General features: G+C 40.3%; 1 long non-coding RNA gene across 1 annotated transcript in view; it reads left to right on the plus strand.

Moving 5' to 3' along the window:
• The first annotated feature begins 798 nt into the window (after nucleotides 1-798).
• The window catches only part of LOC111818130, a 49442-nt gene continuing 31968 nt past the window's right edge, over nucleotides 799-18272 (plus strand). The window contains exon 1 of the long non-coding RNA XR_002822195.1: nucleotides 799-960. This is a non-coding gene — a long non-coding RNA (uncharacterized LOC111818130). The remainder of the gene's footprint in view (nucleotides 961-18272) is intronic.

Raw genomic sequence — 18272 nt, forward strand, 5'->3', positions numbered from 1 at the left:
TGGAATCATCACTTGGTTGCACGGGCTGCTCATTCTGTTTGTAGACACAGAGTAATGTTTGGCTTTCCACCTACCTGCCAGGGTGGGTTAGAATGAATGACACTGGGTCTGTCTGCAGAAAGAAGCTGTATGGACAGCCAGGGTGGCTTCATCGAATGGGGCAGCAGGAAGTTGCCAGGCTCCTGGGGCTCCCAAAGGCCAGGAGGGCCCTAGAGGCTGGCTCATCATGCTTTACTCAGACAGGGAAGACCACGCCCGTCTCCGTAGAACAGCACTGTGTCTCACTTGATGATACATTGGGCCAGCCAGGGAGTTGGACCTGCCGCAGAGGCAAGTGGTTGCCAATAACCACTTCCATATGCAGCATCAGCTGGGCAGGATTCTGACTTGTACTACCCTCACCTGTACTTGGCAACTCAGGCACAGAGAACTCCGGCTCCCCAAAGTGTTTCTCTTATTAATTACAGAGGCCCTCACTATTGGGACTCACACAGAAGCTGACTTTCGTGGCTGGAGGTGGGCCCCGACCCTCTGCTCCACATTCCCACCCCCATGCTGTACAAGGTCTTCCTCAGTCCTCTTCCCAAGAGGCGCGGCCCTAGTCCTGCCTTGCCATACCCCACATCTCCCACAAGGGGGCGCCCCTGGAGGGCAACTGGGGCTGAGGAATTTTGGAAGCGCTGAAGTTTTCTCCTCCTGTCCTGCAACTGGTTTTCACTCACTCAACGGTGAAATTTCTTTGTTGCAGTGTTGGAGTCTGAGATAACACTGTTGGAAGCTGCAGGCAAGAATCTTAGCTGATACCATCTTTCATTATGTATTGTTCAGCAGTTTTCTAAACTAAGGAGGCAAAGTAACAAAGACATGCAGGACTCACGGGCCCTGGATGGAGGCTGGCAGCTTCAGACAACGAGCACCACTGAGGGACGAGCAGGAGGTGCCTTTGGCTGTGGAGCTCAGGTAGGAGCCTGGGGAGGGACGACAGGAGAGGGGTCCTCCGGCAGAGAGGCCCAGAGCCCCTCTTCGTGGGAAGGCTGGGGAGGGCGACTTCAGAGGGTGGGCAGAAGAGATTCGAGGGGGAAAAGCAGTGCACAGAGGCCCTGAGAGATCAAGGGAGAGAAGAGGGCAAAAGAAAAAAAAAAAAAAAAGGTTTTGCCCCGAGGAGGGCAAAGGAAATAAAATGGTCTCACGGTGTGATGGGAAAGGCCGACCACAGGCGGGCGGGAGAGGAGGGCACTGAATCAGAGAATGAAATTGGTTTGAAGTTGGTTCCAACTTGGCCGCCCCGGAAACTTCACAAGAAATGAGAGGCTAGGAGACTGACAGGAAATGTGGAGTGGGATAAGAAATTCAAAGTGAGTAGGTTTGCCTCAGTGGATCTAATCACGCTGGTTGTGTGTCAGGGAACAACACCTACTCTGGACTTTGAACTAAACTACAAGGAATTCTGGTCCGCTGGCCTTTTTCGGGTCGTCTCCACTCTAAACTAGTGTTTCACTTTCCTTTTCTTCCTTCGAATCTCCCACCGTTGCTCTAGGTAATGGGCTCAGAATGAGAAATTCTGTATTTTAGCCCAGGATTTGCCACTTATTGGTGAGATTAGTTTAAGCGAGGAAACACTGGTGTTTCTTTTTCCTTTGTCTATAGAAGGGAGATAATAATATATTACTGATGAGCCTTACAGGATTTTTCTGAGGATTGAGTAAGTAAGTTAATGTGAATAAATGCTCTTAATAGATTATAATTGCTAGCTAAATAAAAGTTGGCATTAATAATAATTAATCAGTTAATATACCCTTACTACTCTCAGCAGGGGATTTGCCTACTGAGCTTTGGAGAAACACACACACACACATACACACACACACAGATACACACACAGGGTTCTACTATTTGTGGGAAAATTTAAATACATAATTCCCCATTTCCACAGCACATTTTTTAATTTTTAAAAATCATTTATTTATTTATTATTTGGTACAAAGTGTTGCTATGTAGCTTGGATTCATAGTGATCCTCCTGTCTCAGCCTCCCCACCACTGGGATTACAAGCGTACATCATCACTCCCGGTGGCCAGCACAGTGTGCCGGGGCTTCAGGGACCTGCACAGCATGCAGTACTGGGGATCGAACTTGGGACCTTATACTTGCCAGGCAGGCACTTAAACTGCTGAGCTATCTCCCCAGCCCACCACAGCTTGTTAAAAAAAATCTTTCATTTACTTATTTGGTACAGGGTTTCACTATGCAGTTCGGACTCATACCTCCACAGCACTTTTAAGAGTAATCTCTCTGACAGTTGCGTGGGAAACTTTGTGTTCTTCTTTTGGCTTTTAGATATGCATTCTCCTGGCCTCAGCTACAGTTTTCTACCTCCCAAAGTGCAGGTAGTGATGGATTGCGTCTGCCTGGCTACCTGGGAGAGTTATCTGTGTCCCGGGTCCTGCCAGCAGAGCGAGGCCCCTGTGGAGTCTCGGACACAGCCAGATGCCCATGCTCTGAAGAAGCAGTGAGAGGCTGAGTGAATCATCGCCTTGCTATGTTCCCTGTCTAGGGTGTCCTGAACAGGTCCCTTGTCCTCACTTGTTCTTTGCATTGTCTCAGGTGGAAGGAACATTGGGCTCTGTAGTCTTGGTCTGACTGGTGGAGATTTGGCTTTGGCACCTGTGACCGTGTTTGTGCTGCCCTCATGTCCCCGCTGCAAGTGTTCGGGGAAGGCGAGGTAGACCCTGGAGTCGAGAGCTCAGCTTCTCTCCCTCTGTCCAGTGAAGTTGCCACTACCCTTTCTTCCTGCTGCCAGATGCATTGTCAAGGGCCACCAGGGGCCGTGCCATGTGTGCCACCTGCAGCTCTGCACGCGACATCATCGTTGTTCTCCGGCACACTTCTTTCTAGTGGTTAGCTTACGTTGTGCAATCTAAATTATTATAAAAGTTCTTTCCCCAGCCCTTAATATGTTCTCCTAACCCTTTTCATTTCCACTGATCAACTGATAGATCAAATATTTATAGAGTTACTAATTTTAACTCATATACTTACTCATCTTTAAGAACTTAGAGTACTATCTAAATCACATGTGTAGATGCACAATATACATATATATGACTATTCTACCTTTCTAAAGTCACCAAGTGCATATGTACATCTCCATTCAAATATCTATCTATCTATCTATCTATCTATCTATCTATCTATCTATTTCCCGTGTATGTCAAAATATGTACAAATGTGTATTTCAGCAGAAAACATACGCAGTACTCACCTGTTATTCCCATTTACAGCACAGGTTTAGGTGGGAGAAGGAACAGACACACTTGCTCTGTCAGTAGTTCAGCTGTTGTAGTGTTCAGAAATGACCACAACACACAATTCGTGTGGTTAAAATCATGGGTCAATTTCTACCCTGTTCCTAGTAATGAATATCAGTAGCTTTCCTTTTCTAGACAGTCAGTAGCTTCAGGTATTTTCAGATGAGTTTTTTACAAAATACATTTGCAAAGTCAATTATTTTGAATCTCATCTGAGGCAATTAAAAAACATCCTGACATTTAAGGTGATATTTTTTCCTAAGTAAAATAATTATAAATAATACTAATTATGAACAAATCATTCAGTTACTCTCAGTCTGGTTCAACCTTTAGGTTAATAAACCAATCCATTAAAATTCATCTTGCACAAAGGACCAATTTGTAAAAAAAAAAATGTAGCGACCTTTTGCCACAAGTATGATTGATATTTTCTTTAACAATAATCAGAACTGTCTTTCCCAGAAGACAGTGTGGTCAAGTGGTAGGTATAAAAAGCTAGAGTTCTTTTGTGCTCCTCTGAAGAACAATTCATAGACAGGTACAAATTAATGTTGGTGATCTTGAAGAAGATAAGAATAGTGTGCAAAATTAAACCTTTAATCTCAAAGAGTACCTTAAAGTAGTATCTGAAAGTTTCACCCAACCCAATAATATCTTTCATCATGCCAGGAAGAGTAGGTATTTCCCTTTGCCTTTAGCATTCTTATCAGATGCATAGGGTAGAGATTCGCAGATATAGCCCACAGGCCAGACCCAGTACACCCTTTGTTTCTGTAGGTAAAGTCACACTGGCATAAAACTCTATCCATTTATGCATTGCTAGTGATTGCATTTCTACTACAAAGGCAGAGTTGAGTAGTTAAAGTAGAGACCAGATGGCCTAAAAAGCCTACAATCTTATTATCAAGTATATTTGCCAAAACTTCATGTAGGGTAATAAAAAATCATTTTTGAATTTACAAAAGCAACCAGTATCTGACTGGTATTGTAGGACTTATAATGTGTGGCCATTATGTTATGTTCTAGCAAGTAGCATCATGCTTAAAAAACTGATGAAAAAGTTGTAACTGTTTTATGGTCTTTGGTCATTAAATGGTGTGGGTAGAACTTGGCTTCTGTCTATACCTTAGCAGCAGCCTAGAGAAAATTCAAGAGAGGGATCTCTATGGTACCAGTGTCACCCAGCTTTCTCATTGTCCTGAGCTAGTCATTGCCAAGAGATAATGGAAGACGCAAAACTCTTGTTACTCTGTTCCCCTTTATCTGACCTTGGCCTGGATGATCTTAGCCTCATCCTCTACATCCCCATTCTCATAACCAAGTATTATACTAATAAGAAAGGAAAGCAAAGTGCTTTGTAGTCAAACAAAGCGAAGCTTTATTGCATCAACTCTCACTTATCCATCTGCCCTGAAATTGACACTGTGGCGTAGATATTCCAAAACAGAAAATGACAGAAAAGTCTTTGTTTTTGCTATACATTATCTTTTCAAAAGTTTGCTTTTTGAAACAGCAGATCCCCTTTTTATTGCTTTTCTCTATTCAAGTTAATATCAAAACTATATCTCTCTCCATGGACTTGTGATATTCACTAGCCAACTAAACTATAAGGAGCTGGATATCAGAGGAAAGAAGCCTGGAATAGCTTTGAGATGCACAGATGCATAAAGCAATAATGGTTTGTCAACACCAAAGATTTTCTTAATCTTATGTCTTCAAGGAAAGGAGGTAATAGATAGAGATGAATAATAAAATTGTACATTAAGTCTTTTTTAATGATTCTAAGCCAAAGTCGGGACTCAAAAATTGAACAAATTCAATTTTCTGTTCAGTCCACATTTATTTGGAGCCTTCATTCTGACATGACTACTAGAAGTTGAAGGACTAGGATTCAGATTTCTTCATGGAGTGATTTGTTAGTGGACGAAATATGTCCATGTGTGTTTAATAATACACATTAGAAATAAGCGACAGAGTCGGGCCTAGTGGCATGTGCCTGTAATCCCAACACTGGGGGGCTGAGGCAAGAGGATTTTGAATTTGAACTTTACCTGTGAAAATTAGTGAGATCCTGGTTCTAACTAAAAAATAAAAGAGGGCTGTGATGTAGGTTAGTATTGGTACAGGAAAACAATGTCATAGAGTAAAGTGAAGGATAAGATTTGTACATGTTCAGGAAACACTCATTTTATATGGTGCTTATGGTTACTGGGGATGAAGGAAGATAAATTGACTGAAATAGCTTGAACTCTTAAGGAGGGCTTTGGATTATAGGTTAAGCACTTTGATGATTATTCTGTACATTGTGAAACATATTGACCATTTGTGTGCAGAAGAATTACATGGTGGCATCTCTGGTTGGGATCAGAGCACAATGGATAGTTTGGTAAGAACCTGAAGGCAGGTGTCCAGTTGGGTAATATCAGAAAGTAGTATCTTACCACGTGCTCTCATGACATGACTTGGTCTCTCGTGACCCCAGCTATTGTAGGTTAGAGCATTGGTTGAGGGCTTTCTCAGGGCATTTATTTAATGGCATGCCAGTGGCATTTACTCACAAAACCAAAAAGCGATTTGGGCCAGAAATAGGGGTTTTGGTTACTTCCCCAGACAGGATGCAGTTTGGGTAATTATATACATGATTCACTGAGGTCGGGAAACAAGTCCTCCACAAACACCCCTCCCCTCGAAGCTCAGTGACTCATGACTTCTTCAGTTTGATCTATGGAAGCCTGTGGAGACTGGGCAGCATTTGAGGTATGATGTGAAATTATAAATCTTTAGCATTCCTAGTTATAAGGGAAGTTTTCTGTATATTCTTTGGTTCAAGAAAAGCATTTATAGAACTCCTACTGTTTTAGGCACAAAGAATGTGGTGCTCTAAAACATAGCTCTTGGCATAAACCATTCTCCAACTCAGTTGGTAAAATAGACATAAACAATAAAAGTATCCTATAAGTATTATAATAGAGAAATACAGACAATGCTAAGGAATCAGAGGAGAGACCCATACTGGTTTGGGGGATGGGTATTGGACTTGGCTCTTGAAGCATAGCTATTCATCACTCTTCACCTACTAATTTCATAAGTGGTTACCAACCACTTACGACGGCAGCTACTGTTATAGGCATGAGATTTCAAGCTTTTCTGGAACTTAGTGAAAGCATCTGGATATTAAATGAGTAGAGGTCATGGATTAGTGTTACCCCTTAATAGTAATAAAGAAGATGGTGTATGTTTCAGATCAACTTTGACTTTTGACTTCTTTGGGTTAAGTATTACTGAGAAGAAACCAAACAAGCAAGATCCTTCAGGGAGTTTCTATTCCTAATAAAGGACCATTTCAGAGAGAGAGACAGAGAGAGAGAGAGACAGAGAGAGAGAGACAGAGACAGAGAGAGAGACAGAGAGAGACAGAAACAGACAGACAGACAGACACAGAGGCACAGCTAAGTATCTCTTTCCAAGCAAGAATAACATGCAGAAAAGAAGCATGAGGCCATGGGGAATGAAGAAACCCCAGCAGGTGTAGGGGTGCCCAATGTGACAAACGGGCTTATTAATGGACCTAAATTAGGATGAGCAAATAGCTCTGGTGCTCTGTGACTGGAAAGGTCTGAGATGGATATAATTCATATGGCCCAGCAAGGAAATTCTGAGCACCGCGCATCGAGACACTGTGCCTTTGTATCTCTACCAGGCAAATGGAATCAGTGACTCAGGGCTTTGAGCACAGTGGTTTAGACACATTGCTATTTTTTCTGTATCTTTGATCTGACTATTCTATAATGGCCCAGCGCCATGAAGATTAAAACTTATGACACTGTCCACCTTGTTACTTACGTATTATTTAGGTCAAATTCTAACAGCCAGCTCTGGCTTGGAGGTCATACTTAATTCTCTTTTTTATCAGGTTGTTGGAAATAACCAGGTCATGAGGTGGTTATTGTTATGGTACTCATTGGAATAAGATTTGACCTATATAAGGAAAAGAACTGGGACGGAAATAGCTGTTCAGTTCATCACAGACTTGGAGAGATCCAGTATAAGCAATCACAGAATCACAGAGCTGGAAGAGACTCCAGGTGACTTAAGGTGATCCTGGTTCCTGCCTCTGGGCAGATATACAGCTGTCTGGAAAGTTAATATAAATTCTAGAACTCATTATTTTAACAAATGCTTAAAAACCTATGTGCTCTGAATAGCATAGTTCCCTTCAGGGCAGTTCTGCTGCCTAGCCTTGGGCAAAATATCTTTGAAGCTCCTATTTGACAGTAGACCTCACAACCTATAGCGTATTATTTTAACATACTTAGCAGGATAAAATAATTGTCTTTGGAAGATGTTTCACATTTTCAGAAATAACCAGATGCCATCTCTGATTGATTTTCTACTTAAGACCATGTTTTTTTCTATTCAAGATGAATTTAAATTCAGATATAAAATGGTTAGCTGATAATTTTTACTTGCCTCATAACTGATTCAATGGCAACTTACTAGAAATTACAAAAGTAATAAATACATATTCTTCCCCGGGACTGATTTGAGGTGCTAGTAAGTCATGGTATTTCACACTTTGCTTGGTGGACTATTTAAAGTTAAGGAGCATTTTCACTCCTTTTGTCTCTAGATCCTTACTACTACAGAAGCAGGTGCAGACGTGAGCTATTTTTTTGAGCTAATCTCAAAGCACCAAGTCATTATGTCATAGCCATATCATGCATCCTTTGTCCATCTTGATTTTTTAAAACCAATTATGAATGCTGTGACCACCTCTTACCTTGAAGTAAGGAAATAGCAATTAGAAAGTAATCTGTGTGGGAAAAACACTATTCTGGGAAAAAAGTTTCAATTCTATGTAAATTCTTTTGAGCAGAACAGGTGGGTTGAAGATATAGACTTAAATCTTGTCTCTAGCTTTAAGTAGAGTTGGAGTTTGTTTGGTAACTATTCTTTTTTCAAGACCCTGTCCATGTTTTCTTTCTGTGAAACCTGGCTTCCTGGGCAATACAGTCCTTTTGTGTCTTGATTCTACTGTGCCAGGGAGGCCCAATGTGTCATAATGCTTGTTAGGGCCTCTTTATGGGATTTTGCCATGGAGACCAGGGACCTTAAGTGGCTTTATGTTACTTTATTTCATCACATGTATGCTTAGCAACTGTTGAAAACCTCCTGTGTGCTATGTTCTGGGGACTGCAGGAGAGGTAACATAGGCTTCCTGTCTTCAAGATGATTAAGGTTAAGGAGGGAAACATCATTAGACAGACACTGGCCATGGAATTCAGTGGGCTGGGTACTAGGGGTTGTCAGAACATGCAGAAGAGCCATCCGTGAGTCACAGATAGAACAGGCTGGACTGAGTTTCCTGTAATTGCGCAGAAAGTAAACCTTATTGGGCATGATCCTACCCTGTGTAGAGCTTGTACTGAGCCTTATTGAATGGCGTGAAGCCTGGTTGGGTAGGGACTGGAAAGAGGAGCCATTCTCTGTGGTAAAGAGTGTATCCCATAGTCAGAGAATACTGAAAAGTGCAGTATAACAACATGCTTTTATGTGATTAGGAAAATGAGTCAGAAAATATAAAATAATTGGACAGCAGGACAGCTCCCATGAAGAAGTAACTTTACGGAATAGTGTATTAAAAGTATAGAAAAAATTAAGATCATCATGAACTTATTTTGGACACCAGTCATAAAATGTGCAGTTTTGGCTCCTTTCTGAGGAGTTGATGGTGCTGAAGATGAAGGCAGAAGGACTGTTTCATTCTTACTCTGCCAAATGTTAGTGGGATGATAGTTTCTCCATCTCTAATTTCTGTATCATAAAATGAAAACATTAAAAGCTATCTCGCAGAGCTTTACTGAGAATAAGGTGTAGAAATGAAAGTGTTTCGTAAACCATAAAGCATTACATAAACAAGTTGTCCTTTATATCTGTTCAGTTGTAGAGAGTACTTCATTGATAAAGGTCTTTGGAAGATACAAAAAGATGTATAGTTACATGGAAAGATGCAATATTTATATCAACAGCTATGTTAATTTTACCTACTGGCTGAAAATCTTGGCTAGTGTTTTTGAAAGTGCATAACATGTTAGTATGTTGATTTGGGTCTTTATACATATCTGGCTCTGAGGTTGGAGCAGAAGAGCAGCACTTAATTTGTGCAGCCTAACTCAGCCAAACATGTGCTGGACTAGGGATTATGGAGGTTGGGGGTTTTAAGTGGAGATATGCTCCCTACTAACTCAAGTGTCTTCTTCTAGACAGACATTTCATTCCCAGACTTCCCCTCGTGATAGGCATCTGACGAGGGCAGCTTTTTCTTCAGTGTCCGTTTCCTCCTCCTTACACAGTGATAACAGCAGCATTCTACACTCACAGCATAGTCTGTGGGGACATGCGATTCCGTTATATGCTGTGGGACTCAGTCTTATCCTTGTTCAGTGAGAGAGAGGGCAGGGCGCTACCTCCAGTGGGCAGGGTTTGATGTGCTGAAGAAATCCGAGCGCTTCTGAGTTCCTGTCAAAGGCTGTGGTGCAGCACTAACATCTAATTGAGGTATTATATTCAGGCAGACACTTGTATTCATGAGATTTTCATTGCTAGACAAAATATCTGACATCAAGAACTAAAAGGAAGAAAACTATATTTTGGCTCCTAGACTCAGGATTTTCAACCCATGGTTATCTGGCTCTAAGAGAAAAGCATTATGGTGGAAGGATGTGGTAGATGAAAGCTTCTTACCTTGAGGCCAGGAAGTGAAGAGCAGCAGAAGGGCCAAAGAGAGAAAGGAAGGAATCAGGCCAAAACATGCTCTTCTGAAGCACATCTTCAGTAGAGCACCTCCTCCAGCAAGGGCCTACCTCCTAACAGCACAGTCCGTATGCACGTATCAGTGGCTTAATCTATTGATGAGGTGAGTGCCTCTATGATCCAATTACCTTCTGATACAAATTACAGTAGCATCTTTCATTCCATGTATTTTTTCAGTTACTAGAAAGCCATCAGCTGTCTTGTGAGCAGAGCCGCCCAACTTGTATCCCTTACTCCCAACACCAATGCTGTGCAGAAGTTTGCCAGGGAGAATGACTCCAGTCCTCCTCTATATGACTATGAAGTTGGCATTGGAAAACATGCAATGAGATATTAAAGATTTGTCGCTGGCTCTTATTCACTAGTAAATCCAAAGAACCTAAACGTGGAGGAGGACCAGCACTCCTAGTGTGGCAAGTGGCAGCTGTCTCACTCCATACATGCATCTGGATCCACTGGTACTAAGAGTTGCCTTTTAAGGCATATGCAAATAAGGACAGCATGGTACCTTTCTTGGGTCAGGAGATCTATGAGGCTTCAAAACAATGCCTGCAAAATTAGGAGGTGTTGTAAGTGTTTTAGTTACTTTTTACTTGTTGCTGGGACAAATACCCAACACTCAAAATGAAGGAAGGAAAGGTTTGTTTAGCTTACAGTTACTGGAGGGTTCAGTCCATATTCTGCTGGTTCTCAGGTAAATGACAGCAGTTTATGGTGGCAGAAAACAATGAAGAACAAGATAAAGCAAGACCTATATAAAAAAATGTAACTTTTGTGTCTGACACGGTCAGTCAAGTCCCCTCAGGACTTATCCCGAAACCCTGTAACACACTTTGTCAGTGTCAGTCATGTGAATGAGTCACGGCCATTGCTTGATCAATTTGCTCTCTGAGAAAGCCTGGGAGAATGTTTTCTCTCCAGGTGACTTTCCTTAAGCACACTATACATCATCAATCACATTCTTCTGTGGCTCCATAATCTCCTTGATCAGAAAATTTGGGGCACAACTGAGTTACATGATGTTACAGTACAGGTTCTCCTATGTCCTGAGTCCTCATTGACCTTGTAAGTCTAGGGTCAAAATGTTGGCTGTCCTTGCAGCCCTTCTTTTTCTCTAATTTTTGGTCTGCAAACTTAGGTGGTTAACCATCCAGAAGAGAAGCTTATTATTGCCTTACAACATACGCAGGTGGGTTTAACCTCACTATCTGTCTGAATATCAAACATCTTAGGCATAATATGGAACATCTTTTAAAACAAAACAAAACAAAACAAAAAAACATTTACTTGAGACACAATCTGGCCATAATTGGTATGTCATGATACAAAAGTTACATTTTTTTGTTATATAGGTCTTGCTTTATCTTGTTCTTAACCATTCAGCAGAAAACTGTAGAAACAAGGTATGAAAAGTGAAGCCATGTTAATATTCTGAGCTGTGGAAGGCTCAAGTCATCAGATTCAGACATTGCCAGTCCTGTAGCTAACCCACTACTATTGTGGAGTCCTGGACTATATTGGAATATTTTGCTGAATTCATGTACCTACAATATTTGGATGGCAATCGAATACCCATCTCTGACAAAACTGAACAGAAAAAGATGATATAAATGAAGGACAATTTTGTATCTGTATGTACAAAATAGGATAGATATATCGCTACTTTCTCTTAATTCATTAAGAAGAAAGATCTGTACTAATAGTGTTTGGAGAGGGTATCATGTCTGCATCTAGTACTATGAATGACTACTACAAAGACAACAATATGCAATGTATTAATTGTTACAACTCTCCTACTAACCTGTTGTGAAACTGTCACAGTGCAATTTTTTTCTCAATAAAATTAATTAAAAAACTGTGAATCATTAAAACTGTAAAAATAAAAAAGAAAACAATGAAGAGCAGAGGAGGAGCAACAGCTGCAGTGTCGATCAAGCCTCTCTTTTATACACTGACTGCGGAGACCGGTGCTCCACAGCGAAGATCGGAGCTCCTCCAAAATGGCCACTGCAAAGATCAAGCTCCTCCAAAGACTGGGGCTTCTCCATGGAGGCGGGACAGGCAGCAGGAAGCCTTCCTCAATTCCTGGGCCCTGCCCACCTGCAGGGCTATGCCCCTATGCTGAGAACTGCCAGAGCAGATTCAGCCAAGTTGACACAATGTATCAACTAACACACTAAGTTTTTGAAATTTTGACTCTTGTTTTCATTTATTACCTTTTTTTTAAAACAAACATTTACTTGAGAGACAGTATAGCAGTAATTGACATGATAAGTAATACGTATTTAGAAGACTGGAATGACAGGCAGGCATTCCAAGCATGACCCTAGTATTACACATTGCTGTCTTCAGTGCAGTTGCTTAGTTCACAGTTATCAGCATATATAGTTCAGGTGAGAATCCTACAAAAAAAATTTTTTTTGAGTTTGTTCACATTGTAGATATAAAAAGCATAGGAGTATGTCTAAGGTGGCAAAATAAGATGATTGAACTCAGCCTGCTCAACTTTATTTGCTTTTTCAACTGTTTTATTTAGGTGTGCTCCCTAGCATTTTGAAACCATACTATTCTTTGATAGCAGGGGAATTCTGTTCTTTGAGAAATCCCAGTAAACAAATGGTTGTATTAAGGTTTGAAGTTGATGCATTAAGTTAAAAAAGGAGAATATAGATTAATGAATCTTGGAAATGGGATGGGTATGTTTACCAAACCAAATGGTCTTTGAAGCAGCCTATTCTTTATTAAATTGGAGCTCTGTGGGTTGGGGGGACTGGACTAAGCAATTAGCACGGGAGTTCATTTATCTAATGACACCCTGTTACCAAAATTAGTACAAATGTTTTCTTTTCCTTTAGACTAAATGAATCTCATGGAAAATTCTTTGAAAATGTTGAAATTGTGTCTTCTCCCTTCCCCCTGCCCTTTTGCCTTTCTTTATAAAGAATGAGTGTAGGTTTGATTTGTAGCCTTTCTACTTTCTACTTGATGGGACCCTATGGAGACCTACTAGCCAAGAGAAAGAGCAATCACTATGGTTTTAGCTGTAATCACAGAAAAATGCTTTCCTCCCCTTCAACCTTTCCACTACTCTGTGATCACCAGCCATATCTTTGATAGAACTTTTCCCGTAAGTGCGAACATTCTATTTTCCTGCCATGGGCTCTCCCAAGTACTTTTATTTCAGCTCAAAAAATAGCCAGGAAGATTTCAGGAAATGGGATCAACTCCATTTGTTGTACATGCCATTATATAACTCTTCTAAGAAGCTTCCTCGATTGATCAATTCTTCTCTAATCACTGCTCCCCCAGCATCTTTCTAGAACTTATTTGACTCAAAGGATGTTATTTTTGCCTACACTGACACAGTTGCAAATGACTTCAGTCATCTTCGTCTGCATGTTTTCTCTGCCCAGTTTGACTTCAAGTTATGGGAGACAAGACTGATGTATTTAATACTTCAAAGCCTCATATGTGTTTTCTTTGCAGCATAGCTGCCTGCTTAAGTGAATTAAGAACAATTTACAGGAAGTAAATATGAGAAGGTGTACTCATGTTTTACATCAAAATGACCGGAACATGAATACTTGAGTCTGCCTGAGATGAGTTCAAATCCCAGACCAAAAGTATCAGTAATTTTTTATTCTTGAATGACATATCTCATTTATTTGTTTATTTATTTATTTTATGTATTTCGGGTCAACAAGGCCTCACTACATGGATTGGACTGGCAGTGATCCTTCTGTTATAAGCCTCCCAAGCCTTGGGATTACAGACACACACCACCACATACAGTTTGAGTCACTGTCTCAGCGTGCCCCAGGGGTGGGGCTGGTATGGCATGCCGGGGATCGAACTCTGGTCCGCTAAGCCTGCCTAAGTAGGCACTTTAGTCTGCAGAGCTATCTGGCCAGCCCAAGTGACGTATCTCTTTTAAACTGCCATGTCTTTACATGGAGAATGGAGATAGTGTAGCCACCTTTTCCTACAGGATTACTTGACCTTTAAGTTCTGGTGTCAAGACAGGGATTTGAATCTTATCTCTGCCTCTTAGCATAGCATTGTGGGAAAATAAGTTAAACTTCTCTGAGCCTTTTTCCTCATCTGTGAATTACGATTGATAATAGGGTTTATCTCAGGGAGTTGTCTGTGTAAGATGTGGTAATGCATGGAAGACTTAGAATGCTACTTGATACCTAGGAAATACATACTAGATGTTATCTATTATGGTAGAAGCTCCTTCGGTGTTCCTGATGCCAGGAGGTGCAAATCAACTTTAGCTTTTGCCCTTGCCGACTCCCACCTTTCACACTGCTGCCCTGCCAGATGAACTTTGTAGAGCTGTTGGCTAAAAGGAGTCAGCATAACGTCTTCATTGCATGCATGGCCTTTGTCTGTTTCGCTCCTCTTACAGGATACCTTTGGAAGGAAAAGCTTTCTTGGGAAGGTCACAATTTATCTGACGTTGAAGAGAATTATGTTTTCAAAACGTGGGTTGGAGACTCTTTTTATTGAACACAGCCATTTTGTGTCATGTTGATTTCCTCAGGATATGAATCAGAGAGCAAGAACTGAAGACTTGTTCCAGGAAGAAAGGGGAGGACTAGCAGTGGATGTTTCAGTGGTAAGGCAATTTTACACACTCCTCGTTTTCGTAGTGAGTCACGGGCTGTGATGCACTTCATAGCGATGTCAGTGGGCTTCCAAATCTAGATGAGACGTGCCTGCCAAACAAGGCATGGAGAAGGACAAGGTCTTAAACTCCACCTAGTTATCTTCACAGAATTCTGAACTTCAAGAAGCTTTCAACCCATTAAAATAGAATTAGCTAATCATGGGCAGAATATCTTTTGCAAAATAATTTAATAAAAATTTTCAATGACCAGTTTTAGTGTTCCAGAAAATATGCAGGTCTTCCTAATCTTTTCTCTAAAGCTTTCTTCTTCCATTTGGCTATGACCCAAGGCTAACTACTCTTTTTCATATTGGCTGACCTAAGCTTTTCTTAAAATCACATTGCAAACTTTCTTTTTATGTTATTAGCGGCTCCTTTTTATTTTCTAATAAAACAATCTCAACTCATTTCGGAAGCTCTCTTCTATTCACCTTTTCCAGACTTTAGGTCATTTGGATCTACCCTTCTATGAGTGTTCCCCAGCTATTCTAACAATAGAATAGACAATACCAACATTTTTTTTTGTTTCACTTGGGCATCCCTAAGACTCTGTACCAGTCAGAGTGTATTACAGGTGCTTACAATATTGATTGAATGGATAAATATGGCCTTATACCTGTATAGCTTTTGAAGTTTTGTGAAAAACTTTAGGGGTTAATGCTGTGGCTCAGTGGTAGAGCATATGCCTAGTATATGTAAGGCCTGTGTTCTCAAGCCTCAGTACTACAAGGGAAAGAAAGAAAGAGAAGAAAGAAAGGGAGGGAGGAAAAGAAATTATCAAACAACTTACTTTCAATTATTTTATTTGTGCCTGTCCCACCACCACAGTCTTGCTTTTTGATTATAGGGAACTTTTTCTTTTCTTTTTTTTTTTTTTTTAAATGGAACCAGGGATTGAACTCAGGCCCTTGCGCTTGCCAGGGAAGCGCTTATTCCACTGAGCCATCTCCCTGGCCCCTTGCTTTTTGATTATAAAGCCAGTATTTGTCTGAGTAGAGTTCTGAATTTTATCTCTAATTCTCATTCACCTAAGTTTTCTAAGCAGACCTACTGGTGTTTTCAACTAATATATATGGAGATTTCAAAAAGGTGAAAAGAAATTTCATTTGGCACAGCTGCACCTTTCCTGAATATCCTCCGGAATGAGTTAAAGCCATCATATTCCAGCGGTATGTGCATGCCCATGTTATAGAAGAACAACTTATAATGGCTAAATTATGGAAGCAGCCTATATGGCCATTACCTGATGAATGCATGAAAAACATGTGACAAATGAATGCAATAGATTACTGCTCAGCTATAAAGATGGACAAATGGATCTATGCTGAGACCATAATGCTACATAAAATATGAGATTAAATACTGCACATAGAAAGTTAAATATTGCATGAGTTCTCTTATATGAGAAACCCAAAACATAAATAATGAAACAAGTAAAATAAAGGGGAGCTGATGAGGATGAGATCTGGGGAAGGAGGAGAGGGGCGAAAAGGGGGAATAAAGTTGATCAAGATACAAAATGTGCATGTATCAACTCCCCAAAATAAATATAATTATTATGTATTGTAACATATACTAATAAACACAAATTTAAAAAGAAAGTATAGCTATTCTTTATACTATTTTTAATTGTAAAATGAAATTTGTTCATTGTTTTTATTTTATTTTATTTACTTTTTCTTTGGTGGAACTAGAGATTGAAATCAGGCCCTTGCGCTTGCCAGCCAAGTGCTTATTCTACTGAGTTATCTCCCTGCCCCCCCCTTTTCTTTATTTTTTTTAAGAGAATAAAAAATATTTAAAAAATAATTTAAAAACATTAGAAATGATACAGAGTTTTGATTTAAAAAATGGTAGGGGCCGGCCTGATAGCTCAGTGGACTAAATGCCTTCTTAGGCAGAGTGCAGAGGCCAGGGTTTGATCCTTGGTGTGCGGTGCCGGCCCCATTCATGGGGCACACTGAGACAGCGATTGAGACTGGGCGTGGTCGTGCACTCCTGTAATCCTAGCACTTGGAAGGCTGAAAACAGGACAATCACTATGAGTCCGATTTACATAGTGACACCCTGTAGACCCTGTAGATCCTGCAGACCCTGCCCTAAATACAGAAAAAAAAATGGTAGGGACTCAGTAATGGTTGTTATATTGTATATTGTTGCCTTCAGATTAGTTGTTCAGATTAGCAGATATTGAGCTCTAATTTTCACTGAATTTTACAAGTTCATCATTTTCTCATGATGGATCTATAGTTTTGTTCTGAGTGTGAAATATTAATAACACATGATAAGGTGCTTTTAAACTTTTTCTCACCACAGTGTGGTCATTCCATTGTGGTCATCTTCACTGCTGAAATGGAATTGTCAAGTTGAAGGACATGCTGAGGACTGATTTGTTAAAATCTGGATTTGTAATTCTCAGCTGGAAGAGTTTGGGGCCAAGCAGCTCCAAGAATTATGGTATCAATTAGATTATCATGGAACATGAGAATGGTTTTCTAATTTCTCATTAATATGTGGTAGAACATTGAGAAAGAAGTTAATGCAGGAGAAAATCCCATTGAGTCATTGTTGAGTGCTAGATGAATTAACAAATGTATTGCCTTGGTCAATGAAACAAGTCTGTACTTTAACATTGCCTTGCTGTGAAAGTCATTATAATTTTGCACATAAACAGTTTTGCTTTGCTAATAGCTGACAAACCTGAGCAAACATGAGAATCACCTAGAGAACTTATAAAATCACAGATGAATGAGTACTACCCTAAAAGCTTCTGATTATGTAAATCTGGGATAGGATGGACTTCAAGACTTGCCATTATCAGAAGCTCCTTGGTGATGCTAATGCTTTAGACAGGAATCACACATCATATCAGAACATAGTGCCTCTCAGTTTTCCTTAGGATTGCCAAGGCTGGACAAAGTAAAAATTCCATAGACCACTGCTTTTCTATGAGACTATGAATGAAATGGGACTGCAGCCTTCAGTGGCAGAGGCAGGCATCTACGGGTCACAGTGTCATGTAAAACTACAATGAACTCTGGAACAAGAAAGCCAGCATCATTTTTGTCTGCTTTAAGTGAACCTTTCAATAACTTCTTGTCTGTTTGTGTGGTCTGATCTGAACTTTGTTGGGTCACCTAAAAGTATATTGTCAAAATTTTAGAAACAAAAGAGGGAAGATGCATCTTCATTTTTTTTTTCCAAGTTGTCATTCTAGTTTGTTATCTCTTTTCCAACAAAGGAGGATGTGCTATAGTATCTGGTCCTTTTGCTTTATGATCAAATTACATACTGGGCAATATCCCTCTCTCAAGCTATTTCAAGTGAAGATGTTTCATAGAGTCTCAATTCTATCAATTCAGGTTTTTTTCCCCCTGGAAGCCCATTTCATTTCATTCAATTCAGATAATATCCACTGAGTGACTTCTCATGTCGAGTACCATTCTAGGTGCTTTAGAAAAGATGTGACCCTGACAGAC

Source organism: Octodon degus, unplaced genomic scaffold (assembly GCF_000260255.1).
Source record: "Octodon degus isolate 3935 unplaced genomic scaffold, OctDeg1.0 scaffold00080, whole genome shotgun sequence".
Taxonomy (NCBI): Eukaryota; Metazoa; Chordata; class Mammalia; order Rodentia; family Octodontidae; genus Octodon; species Octodon degus.